The sequence below is a fragment of the Falco punctatus genome (genome assembly GCF_963210335.1).
Source record: "Falco punctatus genome assembly, chromosome: 9".
Taxonomy (NCBI): Eukaryota; Metazoa; Chordata; class Aves; order Falconiformes; family Falconidae; genus Falco; species Falco punctatus.
In genome coordinates, this window is record NC_137589.1 from 54,718,535 (window position 1) to 54,731,079 (window position 12,545).

At 51.7% G+C, this 12,545-nt stretch overlaps 1 long non-coding RNA gene across 1 annotated transcript; it reads left to right on the forward strand.

Annotated features, from left to right (window-relative positions):
* The first annotated feature begins 2,670 nt into the window (after positions 1 to 2,670).
* LOC308069524 lies at positions 2,671 to 5,208 on the forward strand. Its single transcript, XR_013930438.1, has 3 exons — positions 2,671 to 3,091; positions 3,267 to 3,411; positions 4,394 to 5,208. It is a non-coding gene; the product is annotated as an uncharacterized lncRNA (long non-coding RNA).
* Positions 5,209 to 12,545: the final 7,337 nt, after the last annotated feature.

The window sequence follows — 12,545 nt, forward strand, 5'->3', positions numbered from 1 at the left end:
TCTGCTGCCCCCCCTCCTTACTTCTCAAGAATCAAACCTCTTAACATTTCACGATGGCCATGGCCCAGATGGCCTCCAGCCATCACATCACCCACAAGTCCTTCTCTGTTAGCAAACAACAGCTGCAGGGTGCTCCTTCCCTAGCAGGCTCCCTCACCAGCTGGGTCAGGAAGGTCTCGTCCGCACAGCTCAGGAACCTCCTAGAGCCTTTCCTCTCTGCTGTACTGTATTTCCAGCAGACATCTGGGAAGCTCAATTCCCTCATGAGAACAAGGGTAGCGATCGTGAGATTTCTCCCAGCTGCTGATTGATAGAATATTTCATCTGCCTCTTCATCCTGCTGTGGTGGTCTTAAGAGCCTCCCACCATGATATCTGCATTGCTGGCCTTTCCCCTCGTTCGTACCCATAAACACTCGACCCTTTCATCACTATCATCAAGCTCTAGACAGTCAAAACACTCCTTAGCGCAGTGTCAGTCTCGGTCTCCACTGGAAGCCCTGCGTTCCTGGGGTGGGGTGTGCCAGGGGGGTGCTTGGGTGGGTGGCAGCATGCCGGGGGCATGGCTGCCCTGAGGAAGCTGGGCTGTGAGGTCACAAGCCCCAGTGTTCCACACCGTGATGCGTTGTGCCATGGGCGTGGTCCCTCAGTGCCAGCAGCAGCAGCAGCAGTGGTGACTGCAGCAGCAGCAGTGGTGACTGCAGCAGCAGCAGCAGCAGCAGCAGCATGGTGCAGGCACAGGGGGCTGTGTCCCTCTCCTGCACCCTTATCCTCTTCCTCCTGGTGGCCCTGCAAGCCCAGGACACTTGGGCTGCTCCGTGGCGATTAGGTAGGTTGGCGGGTGAGGGCTGGAACCCAACCCTGGGCAGTGTGGTGTGGCAGCCTTCCCCGGCCTGCGAGTCGGGGCCAGAGCTGCACAGCAGGGCCAGGCATTAGTCCACGGGAGTGCTTGTCCTCTGGCTGGGTCACAGCTGTGCCTGGTGCCGTGACTCCACTGCTCCTGGGCTGCGCTCTGGCTATCAGCTTTGGGGACATCTGTCCTTGGGAGATGTCCATTCAGGAAGACGGGAGCATTCCTGCTCTAGCCCTGCAGTGCTCTCCTTGGGCAACCCCAGGTCCCCAACACACAGCCCCATCTCGCAGGCCAGGGGAAGTAACAGGGCAGCTGTGGTGCAGCAGACTCTCAGTAGTCTCAGAAGTAGGCACTTCTCTATGAGACAAAAAAATGGTGATTTTTTTTTTTTTCCCTCCAGTCCTTTCCTGTGGGCTTCTTTAGTGCCCAGTAGAGTTGTCCCAGTAAGAATTCCTAAGAGGCTGTATGTTTGTCCACCTGGTCTTTGAAGGGTGTTGCACGTGGCCTGGAAACAGTACTTTGAAAGCTTTCCGGTCCCAGCCAACAGGTGTGTCACATTAAGAAGGGGGATTCCTCAAACCCTTCATATTTGATCAACCTGTCAATTTCCCCAGACAGACGATACCCTCATGGGCGACCAGCTAGCCCGCTACCTGCGTTTTGACAGCCCACTGTAGTGATTCAACTAACCTATTCAACGTCACTGAGCCAGATCCTTATATCAGTTATTCAGATCTCCAGAGACTTACACAAGCTCAAGATTTTTATTATACAAACTGCTAGTTTATGAAAGAATAAGGTTCAAAGACTGCTGGTGATAATATAGTAACTGCAAATCAAGCTTAAAACAAGGCAGCTAATAAAAGCTGGTATGAGATAGTCACTGAATATAGTTCTTACCCAGTTGGCATCTCTATGTGGGAGAAGTCAGGTTCAGCCTGTCGACAGATCCCAGAAGATACGATGGAATCTTCCCTCCCTTCTCCCGTCCAGTGCACACTTCTTATACCTCATAGTATATTGCACCTTCCTTATCATACACAGGACTGATTACACGTTTCTTCCTTCTACAGCAAAATTGTACCCATCCTGAGACAGCTGTGCTGAAGGTCTTTATGCATGCTCTCCGGGCAGGGTTTTGCCCTCTTCTGGAGGGACCTATTTGGGTTGGAGGTGGTGACCTCCCACTGCCACATTTGTCTTTGTCCTATTTTCACCTAATTTTCTGTTGATGTCAGCGGATGGCAAGGTCTTGTCAGCTTGTATTCTCTCGCGACCAAAACTTTCCTCACTTGAAGGCTTCGTTCTGCATTGCTTAGATAATGGTGTTCTTACTGCTCTCTGGTCTTTGTTTCCCGGCTTTCCTAAGGCTGCCTCCCTTCATGAGAAGTCCCTTCATGCATAACTGCTTCAGAGAGTGGGTCAGCTTGACCTGAACTTTGTGCACAGATTTGTTTCACGTGTAGTTACACTCCAAACCAGAGTGTAGTAATTTGGGAGTTGAGGCAACAACTTCCCCCTTTTGGGCTTATTTTGGTCCCAGAGCAGTCCGTTTTCTTGACACTCAGGTGGAGCCTGAGTGACTCCAGCCCTACACATTGTAGTTACTATTGGTATTGCGTGCCCTGTGAGGTGTGGTAGTACCTGGGAGGCGGGTGACTTTGGGGCGGAGGTGTGTGATTTCATGGGAGCTTCTCTGTTCTGTTTGTTTACAGGCCTGGCTGCAGGCGATGGATATGCAGCTTCCCAGCGGAGTGCCAGGGCTGACGGGCTGGGAGACGGCATGGGTACGTGATGGCTTTTTACTTGGAGAGCTGCCCGCTCCAAGCCCAAATGTGAGCGAGGCGTCCCTTGCAGGTGTGGGAGTATAGACCTTTGTCATTGCGTGTGCCATGTCATGACGTGATCCCCTCAAAGGTTCTGCTCTTCCGTTGTGCCAGTGTCTGTCACAGTGCATGTCACAAACTTCTCATGGGTGTTTGGTTGCAGCTGTGGCTCCAGCTCCTGGTCTGGATCCTGTGCTGGAGCTCACCTGGTATGCCAGGGGCGCATCGTCAGTCCTGGCTGAGTTCACAGACGAAGCGCTCCTGCTAAGTATCTTATTAGTGAGAGCTTTAACTTGATACTTTCTTTCACGTGCCTCAAGGAAGAAAACCTGCGGACAATGCAGAGAAGCCTCCCCACGTGTCATCGCCAGACCTAGATGAATTCATAAAAGAGCTGTATAAAGCAGCACCAGGTGGGTATACGTCCCTCTGAACCAGAGAAGTTGGGAAGCTGAGGGCAGAGGCATGTGTGAAGAAGCCGTAGCCTCCACAAGCAGAAGGGATTGATCATTTTTTGGACATTTCTAACCTCCTGTGAGATTGCCGTGAGTGTGCAGGACTCACTAACGTGCAGATTTTTTCTGACAGGAGTAGAAGGCCAGAGCAGCTCAGATGCTGAGGATCATAATAGTTTCCGGAAGTACTGCATTGAAGGTGCTGTGGCAGTTTTGGGCTCTGTCCTATACGGGATGGTGTTGTGTTGTGTCATCGTTGTGTGGAGGAAGAGGAGACGGTGAGTTGTTGGGAGGTTTTTTCCCCAAACTTCCATATTAGCTGGCTGCTTTAAGCCATGTAGCATTTCGTGGTAGGGTCTTCTGGAATGCCGAGTTAGTTACTGGCCAAAGTCCGCTGAGATTTCTGCGGTGAGGTGTTTGACCTGGCCTCTCAATTCTTGGGTTAGCTACGTGTTACCTTGCTAACTTGCTAAGCAAGTGATTGCTAGAAGCAACCCTGCCTCGACAAGAGCAGACCAGCTGACAGATATGGGCAGAGCAAGGTCAGAAAGTCAAAACAAGGAGGGATGAGGCTGCCACAGAAAGGGAGAAATGCAAGAGCGGCATCTCTCTCCCTACCAGTGAGCCTAGGAGAAGAAATCACCCTGCTAGGTGATGCCTTAAATCCCAGGTGTTCACCTCAGCCAAGATGTCCAAGCAACTGGGATTGGTGAGGAAGCTGTCAAGTTTTCTTTGGAGAAAGAGAGTCAATCTGTCCCATGTGCTTTCCAGCACTGCCAGTGTGCGTGTTGTCCGCACGGGCAGGGGTTTTGCCTGCGCAGGGCTCTGGATACGTATTCTGCAGAGAGCATCCTCTCTTCAGAGCACCCCACCGAATAGAGAGCCGAGGCTGTCCCCTTGTCTGGTCAGGGATGGACAGGGGAGCTGAGTGCTGGACTCCACAAGCATGAGAGAGAGAACAGGAGGCTCTCCTAGCCCTGCAGTGCCGTGCCCAGCTTTGCTCCCCTCAGTCTGCTGGAGTCAGGTCTCCTTTCCAGCATGGGCAGAGCAGGCAGGTCAGGATGGTCAGGGCCGAGAGGAGACAAGCCATGGGCAGGCGAGCAGAGCCTCAGCCGACGGGTGCAGGGAGCCCACTTTTTGAAGAGATCTCTCTGTGCCCACAGCTCCCATGTGCATCCCACAGTGCACTGGGTACTGCCCCCACCCTAACCCCCATACAGCACCACAGCTGTAGGTCTCAGCAGCCTCCTCTCTCCACAGGCGCCTCGCTGCGAGAAAACAGGCCAACAGCAGCAGCTGACCCTTGCGCTCAGACAGCCGTCCTGCACATCCCAGCATGTACTGAGAGCCAGACCCGACACCAGCGCCCATCATCCATGCCTGGAAAACTGGACCATCTGCCACAGAGTACCAGGGAACTGGCCCCCTACCAGTTCAGGACAGCCACCAGGCTTCAGTGGTCAACCATGTATTGCTGAAGAACAGCACAAAAATAAACACAGAGCAGTAGCACAATTGCCTTGGTCTTAACAACAACAAAAGCAGGAATTTGCAAGTTGTGGGCTGTAGTCTGGGCTGAGGCATGGGGTTTCTGACAGGCCAGTCAGACATGCTCCCCACACCCATTGTATCGAAATTATGGGTGAGAACATGTGAGGAAGTTGTGAAGAGGGTCTATGCTCCCCCATCTGCAAGAGAGCCCTCGCTCACATTTGGGCTTTGAGCGGGCAGCTCTCAAAGTATAAAGCCATCACCTACCCATGCCGTCTCCCAGCCCATCAGCCCTGGCAACCAGCTGGGAGGCTGCGTATCCATCGCCTACAGCCAGGCCTGTAAACAACTTGAAGTGAGAACCACAAACAGAAGTCCTTTCTGGCACCTTCTCTGGTGGAGCTGTGTATGGGTGGTGCCATGGAGCATTTTGGCTCTGCCTGAGTGCAAATGTCAGCGTTTCCCCATCTCACAGTTTGCTCTCTTGCCTGTGATAACAATCGTCTCCGAGTTGCTGTTCTTTGCTGGGAGATCAAATTTGGCGTTGGCTTTCTTCACAAATCCGCCACAAAGGAAAAAAAAAATCATCTCAGAAAAGCCCTTGCAGGCTGTATTTGACATCACCAATGAGCAGGAGAGAGCATCCAGTGGGATTTTGCTGCAGGCAGTGATCATCACAAGCAATTGAGTTAGGAAAGATATCTCACCTTCTGGATGTTGGCACCTCCTTTCCTATGATGTTCTTGTGGAATTGTTTGAAGATGGGGACAGAAACAGAAGAGCTGTTTTCAACCTAAGGCAGAAAGGAAGGGAGAACTGAAGATTACACTGTCCTGGCAAGTGAGGCCCAACCTCAGGAACTCTGATAATCAAACAAGCTTCAAGAACCTGGTGAACTTCAGCTGAACTTTCCTGGGGCACCTGTACTCTACTTGTTGTTATAGACCTTCATTTATTCTCTGTGCTGTATGGTCTTGAAGGCAACACACCGTTACCCTACTAACCTCATCAATTGGTATAGCCCAGGTGCCTCAGAAAGCTTGCCACCCCTTACTGAGCTTATTCAATAGGTCGAGTCAATCACTGCTTTAGCTGCAGCCTCTCGAGTGATTCTTTATAACTTAATCCTGTCAGCGAGGAGAAATGTCCAGCTCTGCCACTGAAGGCAGCAGCCTCCAGTCACCAGCGTGCTCCCTACAGGAAGCAATCCCGACTGCCTGGATCTCGCCGCTGAGAGGCCGTATTTAAAAATGAAGTGTTTTCCAGCAAGGGAAACAAGGCTGGAGCACTCATACTCTGGCTGGTGACTCTCCCAGGCAGCTGCATGTTCCCAGTCCCTCAGCAGGACAGGTGTAGCCAGAGCCCTGTCGGAGTCAGCAGAAAAACACGCTAGCCCTATTCCTGCAGGACCTACAGACGCCGGGGCGGCTCCAGGGGGCTCTGCGAGTCGGGGTGCCCGGTGCCTGTGCCCGGGGCACCTGCCGGCGCCTCTTTCCCTCCTTAGCTCTCAGCTCACCCCCAGGGCTGCCCCGGCCAGGCCTGACTCCAGCTGCCACGGGGCCTGGCACAGCGGGGGGCTGGAACCTCCCCACAGAACCCCCGGGCAGCCAGCAGGCAACAGACACCCCTGTGCCAGCCCAAGGGGCATCCCTCGCCCCACGGCCGGCCACAGGTCCCCTCAGCCGGGCCACAGCCCCAGCACAGGCTGTGCCTGCCCAGCCCAACACGGCTGCCAGGAGGCTGAGGATGGGGCAATGGCAGCTCCCAGCATGCTGCAGGAACAACCTGGGCATGGGGCGGCCCTGGGCCTACAGCTCCCAGCATGCTGCAGGAACAACCTGGCCATGGGGCAGTCCTGGGCCTACAGCTCCCAGCATGCCCCGGGAACAACCTGGCCATGGGGCGGCCCTGGGCCTACAGCTCCCAGCATGCTGCAGGAACAACCTGGCCATGGGGCAGTCCTGGGCCTACAGCTCCCAGCATGCCCCGGGAACAACCTGGGCATGGGGCGGCCCCGGGCCTACAACTCCCAGCATGCCCCGGGAACAACCTGGGCATGGGGTGGCCCCGGGCCTACAGCTCCCAGCATGCCCCGGGAACAACCTGGCCATGGGGCAGCCCCGGGCCTACAGCTCCCAGCATGCCCCGGGAACAACATGGCCATGGGGCAGCCCTGGGCCTACAACTCCCAGCATGCCCCGGGAACAACCTGGGCATGGGGCGGCCCTGGGCCTACAACTCCCAGCATGCCCCGGGAACAACCTGGCCATGGGGCGGCCCCGGGCCTACAGCTCCCAGCATGCCCTGGGAACAACCTGGCCATGGGGCAGTCCTGGGCCTACAGCTCCCAGCATGCCCCGGGAACAACCTGGCCATGAGGCGGCCCCGGGCCTACAGCTCCCAGCATGCCCCGGGGCACGCCTTCCCCCAGCAGGCCATGGGACATCCCTGCCCAGCAGTCAGGCCCTGGGGGGACACCAGCCCCCAGCCCGGGCCCTGTAGGCCCCGTGGCCCCTTCCCGGGACTGCCCGAGCACAGGCCCCAGCCCCGGAGCCCCCGTGGGCAGAGACGAGGGGAAGGGAGGCACTGAGCAGCAGGGAGAGGTGGGTCAAGGCGGAGGGGTGGCTGGAGAGGGGCAGGGAGAGCAGGAGGGGCTGGACAGGGATGGAGAAGGGACAGGGACTGACGAGGAGCGGGCAGAGGGATGGAGCGGGACAGAGACAGAGGGGCAGGGGGGTGCCGCAAGGAATGCAGGATCAGCAGCAGGAGAGAGGGCTAGGGAGAGGAGCGGAGGGGCGGGAAGGGGGACGGAGGCAAAGACCAGCACAGGCAGGGCGAGGGGACAGGATCCGTGAGCGGCTTGTGACTTTGGCAGTGGGCGGCAAAGCTGCTTCTGTGGGTCTTTCCTTTCCCGCTCTGCCCTTATCCCCTCCCCACCCTTCCCCTCGGTGAGGCTGTGTCTGTGGTGTGCCTGCTCTGGTGAAAGGAGCTCCTGCACCAGCCTGAGGGCAAAAGAAGAGGGGCAAGGAGCGAGCTGTCGCAGTCCTTAGTTTGCAGGTTTAATGTATCGTCCCTCTTCAGAAAACACAGCGTGTCTGTGTGTCAGTGGTGCCGGCAGATTTTTATTCTTTATAGCAATTTCTTTAAATGCCGGGCTTCATGCAGAAGGTTCACACGGTGCTGTGCTTGTAGTAAACGGAATTGCTTTTATGCATGCTGCATTCTGGAGGTGGCAAGTGCCAGGTTAGAGATGAAGATGGAAACGAAAGCAAGTGACGCACACGCAGTGGTGATCCTGCCACAAGCATGCTGTGTACTGACCTGGGAGAACGCTGCAGGGACTCTCAGAAGTCAAGGTTTTCAGTGCTGTTTCTGTGTTTGATACCCAAGGGATGGTTTCCCTCTGCATGCGTTTCTGGGCAGGCATGTGCATGGAACATAGGTGTGTCTCTGTGCCATAAGAGGGACTGATGGCAGCTTTTAATTTCATTCCAACTCAAAAGTAAAGAAAGATTGTACCTGCAAAAGAATTCAAACAGCTGTCTTTGTTTCCCAGAGCGAGCATACAAGCATGGGGGAGCGGTTTACAGGTTCAGAACTTCAGCCAGCTCTGGATGGTAAACCCTCAGGAGAGGAAAGAGAAGCCCCACTTTTTTAACTACAGCTCTGCTTCCCTTAATGTGTCTTCTTGTTAGATTGTGTCAGTGGTCAGATTAAAAGCACATGATTAAACTGTGCTTCTTTATGAAGATATTTGAGGGTAATTTACTGTCTTCAATCCTCTTACGAGTGGGGCACTCTGTTGCCCTGTGAGCAGTACAATGTCGTGACTGGTAATTTTCCTTTTCTTGCCTAGTGTACAGATGCATTTATGAAGGCGAGTGTTGGGTCTTATTGGCACCGCACAAGAAACCAACGTGTGAAACCCAGACATTCACTGTTAGAAACAGGAAGAAGCTGTGGGCCCTTGCTTCAGATTCTGCAAAAGAATCTGTACCAAGGCTGAGGAAGGTGGCAAAAAGGGAAGAAATGCCGTAGCATAACTTTGGGATGGCAGGTGAGGTTTCCATCAGTGTTCCTCAAATGTAGCAGCCTCATTTGGTTTGCGGATGTGGTGCTGAACTCAAACTGCGAGACTAGTTTCCTTTATTGTGGGTGGTACTGTAGCGCACGTACCTTTCATGTCCCAAGTGAAGTTGCCAAGGCTCTAGTTAAACTTCCGCAGAACCACCACAAATTTTCCGTAGTGCGTGATTTCCTTCAACAGTCAAGTCCGGGTCTGTGGCGTACAATAACCCCTACCCCATTTGGGATCTGGATGTGGTTGATTTTTAATTCAGACTTACCTGCTGTTAGAGATGTTCGGGTTTTGGTCCAAATAGGGAAATGCTGATTGTGTGCATTCTTTTGCTTTTTTCATAGTGTTGTTCCATGTTTAGTCATTTGTTCCTTACAAAAATAATGTATGGGTGTCTATGGAGCTGGAGGTGTTTACGTTCTTGTGGCTGAATGTAGCAGTGGAGCTATCTTGCTGCATTTAAATCAAGAGCAGCATAATGTAACTTCACTTAAAATCTGGTCTTGGTAGGCAGATCCTACCCTGATAAGCATTTAAAACAACAACAAAAAAAATCAAATCTGTGACAAGGTATAGGTGGAGCACCTGAACTGGTGCAAGGCAGCAATTCTCTCGCTGATATCCACACATTGCAGAACTGTTGCCATCACGACCTTGAAATAGTGAGCCATTAATGTTAACTACTAGCAGCGACCTTGAAATAGTGAGCCATTAACGTTAACTACTAGCAGCTTGTGAACCTCACAGTCAAGGTAGAAAATAATTTCCCACTGCCACCTTTTTTTAATTTTCTTTTATGTTTTAAAGTTTCTGATTTGATACTTTCTGATGTATTTGAAACCTGTGTCATATCCTGTGTAGTTTGTGACAAGTGTGTGGCAGATGGGACTTTTCTGCTTGGAGAGGTGGTGAGATGGAGAGTGGAGAATGGTTTTATGGCACAAGCATAGAAGTATAAAAAGGGATTAAGAGGCTTGTGTACCTTGCTGCCAGTTCAGTGGCATGAGAATTCCTGTAATGACAAATTCCTTCTGGCTCTGAAGGAATGAACGTGCCAGCCTGCTGAGTTTCCAACCAGAGCAACACTAGCAACGGATGTCGTTCCCAAATGGTGAGGTGGTTGTAAGCTTCATCAGTAGTAGAAGCTGTGGAGAAAGTCACGAATCATCTGCCGTTCTGCAAGTCAAGTGCTTGGCTCTTTTGTCACTAGTGTTGATTTAAGGGTGCATTGCTTATAAATAGCACTTGACCTTTGTAATTCTTCATACTGCTAAGTTCTGGGTGCCATCAGAGAACCACTGTGCTGTGAAGGCCCTGTAAACATACGGCGATGTTTGTGTTTATGCATTTTGCCTTCCCTTAGATGATGTTATTTTGTCATTTGAAACCTTAGTGGCAGGATTTGGGGCTTTATCCTGATCAGGCATCTAAGGGCCAGCTCTCGGCTGCAGCTGCAGCATAAGTATTCAGGTGGTTTGAGCACCAAATGAAACTTCCACTTGGCTGTCATTTTGGCTTTTCCCTTCCTCTTAATTTTTATATTTTAATTAAGAGTTTTAAGTATTTGGCTTCCTTACAGAAAAAAACCCCAGTGCTATCCTTGTCCTGTTATGATAAGGCCCTAATCTGGAGGGCAGAAAGCTGAGACCACCAGGAAGATGTTGAGAGGAAGGGGAAGAATGTTAGAGCCATGAGCTGGGTGTTCTTCAGCTGGCCAGATCTGAGGAGATGGAAAAGGTGCCTCCCAGGTAGCTAAAGGGAAGCACAGGAGAGCAGCTGGGAGCCAGAGGTGTGGTGTGGGCATACGGAAGTGCTACGCTGTGGTGTGTTAGGCAAATATTATTTTCAGAAACTTCCACATTTGTTGTCATTTCCCAGGCTCCTGAGGTGCAGGAATGCTGGAGGCAAGAAGCTGCCAGCATCAACTACGTGGAAAATGAACACTTCTATCTCCATTTCACTTTCCTCACTTCTGTGTTGCGGTGGCAGGGCAGTACAGACCCGGACCCGGACCCGGACCCTGACCCTGACCCTGTGAGTACGCAGGCAGCTTGTGTGGCCAGTGCCGGTGTGGTTCTGGCACAGAGGATCAAGCTCTTCATGCTTCAGAGCTGTCAGGCTGACACTCTTCAGCACTCAATGAAGCTCTAAATTACAGCTAAAGGAAGACAGAAATTTTGCTTCAGAGCTTGATAATGTCGTTCTGATCCATCCTTTTGCTTGTTCAGTGGCTACAGAAGGGAACCACTGCCTTGGTAGGAGCATCCATTGAGTTCTTCATGTGTGATATTAGAGAATCATTGTGTCTGTTTACGCATGAGACCATGACAGTAGGTGTTTTGAAGATGTTCACGTGTGGTACATAAAACCTTTGCCAGTAAAACAGTAAATCCACGCAGTGGGGTCTAAAGCACACAGATCCAGTGCGATCCTCCAAAGAGCTTTGAAAGTGTCTCCCCAAGGGTACAGACCTGGCTGTCGGTGATTCTGTTGAACTGCCTTTTATAGCAGGTTGCTTGGAGAAGTTGCGATGTCAGAAGTCATCTTCTGGGGGCCGAATGCTGCAAATGGTAGGGTGTTTAAGGAAGCAAATGAGTAACCTTCAGACTTGATTTTACTCTTTTAACAGATTGTACACAAATGGGAGGCCTGAGCAGGCTGCCTTTAGCAGGGGAACGTGACCTGACTGCACAGGAGGCAAGGAACTCTCTTCTCTCGCTGACCATGAGCCCTCAGTTTCAAGGCAGATATGAAGAGGAATATTTGACCCGTGGGAAATGCAACTTCAGATACGTAACCCAGGTGGGACTGCCATGTGAGCCCTGTGATAGGAGCCGTGTATCCCAACCGTGAACGTAGAGGTTGGGCCCAGTTTTTAGCTTGGTTCAATATGAACTCTGCTGACTGATTCTGTGATCAAGAGCAGGCAAGTCTGCCCCCTGAGAGGATGTTGTCGTGGGTGGAAGGGTTGAAGTGCAGTGACTGCGTCAACAAACAGGTGGTTTGAAAAGTCTTTTGGGCAAGGATCTGGTACGCTGGTGTAATGCCTTTTCCCTTTACAAAGGTGTCCAGTAAACACAAGTGTTCCTGCATGTGTCCAGTAGCGCAGAGACCTCTGTACTTTCTTTGGACTGATTGTTGTGTAAGATCTGGGGGTTTGGGGACAGTTCTGAAAATTGTTCAAAAGGTGTCTTGAATGTTGGGTGACATGGGTCATCACTTCCATAAGCCTCTAGCCTGTAAAGAAGAGCCGTGGATGTAAGGAGATTTTCTTTTTTTCTCTTTTTATTGTTACTGGGAGGAAAAGCAGTGATTAACTATTGACCTGTGATACCCCCAGGTGCAGACTGTGCAGTGCATTTGAGGTGGATCACTCCTGTACTGCCAAGACTGAGCCCAGACTCCTCGATGCTTTGCACACTGGCACTGGAAGTCCTTGTGCAGCTGTGGGTACTGGCTTTCTGTGCTGCAGTGTGAAAAACACAAAACACTGGGGTTAAGGTTTGCAGAGAAGTGGGAAAAAGTTGATTATTTTGTGCTAGGAAGAGAATGTCCTGTAGTTTTCAAACTTTGCACCTCTCCACTTGGAATTTAAAAGCTGCTTCTAACTCTGCTGCTATGTTTCAGTGGGCGGGAAGGTGTCTTGCAGTTAGAGATGATCCGTTCCCTTAAGAAGGATCTTTGCCTTCTGAGTTGAGCTTTCTTTGCTTGATGTGGAAAGTGCCTTAAGCTGAACGATTTCAGATGGCAGTGAAGGAGTTACATCGACATGGGGATTTAGCAACAAACCCAAAATTATGTCGTCTTACACTTCAGTATATGATTTTTTAAAATCAGGATTTG